The following is a 5,925-nucleotide window of genomic DNA, read 5'->3' as shown; positions in this document are numbered from 1 at the left end:
CAGTAACTGGGGCGTCCCTCCCTTCTTCTGAGATCTCTGAGACCTTTCCGGATGAGCAACTCTTTGCCATTCAGGAAGCTCCATGGTTTGCAGACATTGCAAATTATAAAGCTGTGAGGTTCATACCCCAGGAGTACAGCAGGGTGCAAAGAAAGAAATTAATTTCAGATGCCAAGTACTACCTATGGGATGAGCCATATCTCTTTAAGAGATGTGCAGACGGAATGATCCGCAGATGTGTACCTAGAGAAAAGCACAAAGATCCTGTGGCATTGCCATGGATCACAGTATGGGGGACATTTCGAAAGTGAGCGAACAGCCACTAAGGTCCTCCAATGTGGCTTCTACTGGCCTACTCTCTATAGAGATGCCCGAGAGTTTGTGCGTAACTGTGACAGCTGCCAAAGAACCTATAACTTGCCTCATGGGTACGCCATGCCTCAACAAGGGATCTTGGAGATTGAATTGTTTGATGTATGGGGTATTGACTTCATGGGTCCGTTCCCACCATCATACTCAAACACTTACATTCTGGTGGCAGTGGACTATGTATCTAAATGGGTAGAAGCAATTGCTACACCCACTAATGATACTAAGACCGTGCTGAAATTCCTCCAGAAACACATCTTCAGCAGGTTTGGTGTTCCCAGAGTACTAATAAGTGATGGGGGCACTCATTTCTGCAATAAACAGCTGTACTCTGCTATGGTCCGATATGGAATTAGCCACAAAGTAGCAACTCTGTATCATCCACAGACAAATGGGCAAGCTGAAGTCTCTAACAGAGAGCTAAAAAGAATCCTAGAACAGACTGTAATTGCCCGTAGAAAGGATTGGGCAAAGAGCTTGGATGATGCTCTGTGGGCATACAAAACAGCATTCAAGACTCCTATAGGAACCTCTCTATACCAACTTGTGTATGGCAAGGCCTGTCATCTGCTCGTGGAACTGGAACATAAAGCCTACTGGGCAACCAGATTCCTAAACCTGGATGCTAAGTTAGCTAGTGAAAAAAGATTACTCCAGCTAAATGAGCTAGATGAATTTAGACTTAGTGCCTTTGAAAAGAAGTGGCATGACAAGAAGTTGTCATCCAGAGTCTTTGAGCCAGGACAAAAAGTTCTGCTCTTCAACTCTAGGCTCGGACTATTCCCAGGAAAACTTAAATCCCGGTGGAGGGGTCCGTATGTGATTACAGGAGTGTCACCATATGGATATGTTGAGCTTCAGGATATTGATTCTGATAAAAAGTTCATTGTTAATGGACAGAAGATCAAACATTATCTTGAAAGCAATTTTGAGCAAGAATGCTCAAAATTGAGGCTTGAATGAATCTCAGTAAAGGTCCAGCTAAAGACAGAAAAGAAGCGCTTGCTGGGAGGCAACCCAGTCATTAGCAGGTTATCTGTTTTTTTTAATAAAAGTTTGATACATATTCTCAAAGGGCGATCATCAAAATTGAAGGAATTCACAGAGTTACAGAAGGATTCAGTGCAAAAAGCAGAGAAAAGGAGCTTGCTGGCGAAAAAACGCCAGTAAGGGGTATTCTGGGCGTTAAACGCCAGAATGGGCACCATTCTGGGCATTTAACGCCAGTAAAGGTACCATTTTGGGCGTTAAACGCCAGAATGGGCACCATTCTGGGCGTTTAACGCCAGGTGTGCAGCATCCTGGGCGTTTAGCAAAACGCCCAGTGATGAAGGGGTTTCTGGCGTTTAACGCCAACTAGGGTACCTGGCTGGGCGTTAAACGCCTATATTGGCCAACGTTTGGGTGTTAAACGCCAGAATGGATACCATTCTGGGCGTTTAACGCCAGATAGGTGGGGGACAGAGATTTTTCTTTCCACTTCAAATTTTTTCAAACTTTTCTGTTTTGATCCATAATTTTCTACATAAACACATTCCAAACTTTCATCATTCACCTTCAAATTTTCAAAATTAAAATCATTCTTCAAATCTCTTTCAAATCATTTCCAAATCTTCTTTAAAAACTCAAATATCACTCAAATTCTTTCCATATCTTCTCAAATCTCCTTCAAAATTTTTGGAATCTTTCCCCCCTCCCTTATAAATATTCGTTCGGCCATCCCCCTTTCCACACCATTCGAATTTGCTCTCCTCCTCTCTCTCCTCTTTCTTTTCTTTTGCTTGAGGACAAGCAACCCTCTAAGTTTGGTGTGTTTTTCCGTGATCACTAAGCTAAGGCTCATTAAGATCATGGCTCCCAAAGGAAAACAAACCAATTCAAGAGGCAAGAAAGAGAATGCTCCAAAGGATCCTTGGAGTCAAGAGAGGTTCTTAACCAAAGAACATGCAGACCATTACCACAAAATAATGGGTCTAAGGTCAGTGATCCCGGAAGTTAAATTTGATCTGAAAGAAGATGAATATCCGGAGATTCAAGAGCAAATTCAAAACAGAGGATGGGAAGTTCTAACCAACCCTGAGACAAAGGTTGGAAGAAACATGGTTCAGGAATTCTACTCAAATCTGTGGCTGACAGATAAGCAGAGAATGACTGGACCTGCTTTTTATACCTACAGAACCATGGTCAGAGGGAGAATTATTTACTTCCATCTGGACAAAATAAGAGAGGTCTTCAAATTGCCTCAACTACAAGATGATCCTGAATCCTTTAATAGGAGAATGGTGAGAGTAGATAAGGGGTTGGATCAAGTTCTAGAGGACATATGCCTCCCTGGAACCAAGTGATGACCAATTCAAAAGGTGTCCCAAACCAACTCAAGAGGGGAGATCTTAAACCAGTTGCAAGAGGTTGGTTGGACTTCATAGGGCGTTCCATTTTGCCCACTAGTAACCGTTCTGAGGTTACTATCAAGAGAGCAGTGATGATTCATTGCATTATGCTGGGAAAAGAAGTGGAGATTCATCACCTGATTGCTTGTGAGATTTACACAATTGCAAACAAGAACTCCACTGAAGCCAAACTGGCTTACCCAAGCTTAATCTCTTTGCTATGTAAAGATGCTGGGGTGAGGATGGGAGTAGATGAATTCATCCCAATTGAGCACCCAATCACCAAGAAGTCAATGGAAGGACAAATGCAAGATAACTCTATCAAAAGGAGGGCGCAGGAGTTCCTCCCTGAACTTCCTGAAATTGACTACTAGACTCGCCTAGAAGCATCTGTGGCCAAGCTGCAAGAAGATATAGGAACAAATTAAGGAAGAACAGCAGAATCAAAACTGCATACTCTGTAAATTGCTGAAGGAACAAGAGAAGCAGGGGCGTGAGCTACAGGAGCTGAAGCGCCAGAAGCTCTCCCTTGAAGGGTCAAATACCCCACAAGTTGAGGGAGCATCCACTTCTCAAGATCAAGATTGTTGAGTCCTAACTCTGTGATAATCTCTATCATTAAGAGTCTATTTTAGAGTCATTTAAAATTTTGATTTCTAGTACTATTAGTCTTATCTTATATCTATTTTTGAGTTTTGTTCTTAATTCATGACTAATAAAATTTAAGGTTCATGTCTTAAAGCTATAAATATCCTATGAATCCATCACCTCTCTTAAATGAAAAATGCTTTAATCACAAAAGAACAAGAAGTACAGGATTTTGAATTCATCTCTGAAACTAGTTGAATTAGTTTGATGTGGTGACAATAATTTTTGTTTTCTGAATGAATGCTTGAACAATGCATATGTCTTTTGAATTTGTTGATTAAAGAATGTTAAACTTGTTGGCTCTTGAAAGAATGATGGAAAAGGAGAAATGTTATTGAGGATCTGAAAAATTATCAAATTGATTCTTGAAGCAAGAAAAAGCAGTAAAAAAAATTTAAAGAGATCCAAGGCAAAAAGAGTGTGCTTAAGAACCCTGGACACCTCTGATTGGGGACTCTAGCAAGGCTGAGTCACAATCTGAAAAGGTTCACCCAGTCATGTGTCTGTGGCATGTATGTATCTGGTGGTAATACTGGAAGACAGAGTGCTTTGGGCCACAGCCAAGACTCATAAAGTAGCTATGTTCAAGAATCATCATACTTAACTAGGAGAATCAATAACACTATCTGAGTTCTGAGTTCCTATAGATGCCAATCATTCTAAACTTCAAAGGATAAAGTGAGATGCCAAAACTATTCAGAAGCAAAAAGCTACTAGTCCCGCTCATCTAATTGGAGCTAAGTTTCTTTGATATTTTGGAGTCTATAGTATATTCTCTTCTTTTTATTCTATTTTGATTTTCAGTTGCTTGGGGACAAGCAACAATTTAAGTTTGGTGTTGTGATTAGCGGATAATTCATACGTTTTTTGGCATTGTTTTTAGTATGTTTTCAGAATATTTTAGTTAGTTTTTAGCATGTTTTTATTAGTTTTTAGTTAAAATTCACTTTTCTGGGCTTTACTATGAGTTTGTGTGTTTTTCTGTGATTTCAGGTATTTTCTGGCTGAAATTGAGGGACCTGAGCAAAAATCTGATTCAGAGGCTGAAAAAGACTGCAGATGCTGTTGGATTCTGACTTCCCTGCACTCGAAGTGAATTTTCTGGAGCTACAAAAGCCCAATTGGCACGCTCTCAATTGCGTTGGAAAGTAGACATCCTGGGCTTTTCATCAATGTATAATAGTCCATACTTTGCCCGAGATTTGATGGCCTAAACCGGCGTTGCAAATCAGCTTCAGAATTTCCGACGTTTAACGCCGGAACTGGCACAAAAATTGGAGTTAAACGCCCAAACTGGCACAAAAGCTGGCGTTTAACTCCAGAAAAAGTCTCTACACATGAAAGCTTCAATGCTCAGCCCAAGAACACACCAAGTGGACCCCGAAAGTGGATTTTTACGTCATTTACTCATTTCTGTATACCCTAGGTTACTAAGTTCACTATTAATAGGACCTTTTGACATTGTATCTCTACCTCATGACACTTTACACGTTTCTTATTGTATCTTCTATGGCATGAGTCTCTAAACCCCATGGTTGGGGGAGAGGAGCTCTGCTGTGTCTTAATGGATTAATGCAATTACTACTGTTTTTTCATTCAATCATGCTTGCTTCTATTCTAAGATATCACTTGTTCCTAAACCTGATGAATGTGATGATCCGTGACACTCATCATCATTCTCACATATGAACGTGTGCCTGATAACCACCTCCGTTCTATCTTAGATTGAGTAGATATCTCTTGGATTCCTTAATCAGAATCTTCGTGGTATTAGCTAGAATTGATGGCGGCATTCAAGAGAATCCGGAAGGTCTAAACCTTGTCTGTGGTATTCTGAGTAGGATTCAAGGATTGAATGACTGTGACGAGCTTCAAACTCCTGAGGGCTGGGCATTAGTGACAGATGCAAAAGAATCACTGGATTCTATTCCAACCCGATTGAGAACCGACAGATGATTAGCCGTGCTGTGACAGAGCGCGTTGAACATTTTCACTGAGAGGATGGGAGGTAGCCATTGACAACGGTGAAACCCTACATACAGCTTGCCATGGAAGGAGCCTTGCGTGCCTGAAGAAGAAGACAGTAGGAAAGCAGAGATTCAGAAGATAGAGCATCTCCAAAACCTCAACATGTTCTCCATTACTGCAAAACAAGTACTTATTTCATGTTCTTTTACTTTTCACAATTAAACTTGATAATTATTGATATCCTGACTAAGAGTTACAAGATAATCATAGCTTGCTTCAAGCCGACAATCTCCGTGGGATCGACCCTTACTCACGTAAGGTATTACTTGGACGACCCAGTGCACTTACTGGTTAGTTGTGCGGGATTGCAAAAGTGTGATTGCAATTTCGTGCACCAATGGGCAGAAACGTAAATGACATGAAAGTAAAGAAAAGCAGTAAAGTGCAGAAATAGAAATGGCAAGAATGTAAAGAGCAGAAACATAAATGACTGAATTATAAACGGGAATGAGGGATTGTAGAATGTAAATGGAAGCTATAAAGAAAGTGA

This window comes from Arachis stenosperma, chromosome 1, assembly GCF_014773155.1.
Source record: "Arachis stenosperma cultivar V10309 chromosome 1, arast.V10309.gnm1.PFL2, whole genome shotgun sequence".
Lineage (NCBI taxonomy): Eukaryota > Viridiplantae > Streptophyta > Magnoliopsida > Fabales > Fabaceae > Arachis > Arachis stenosperma.
This window is presented reverse-complemented; position numbering follows the sequence as displayed.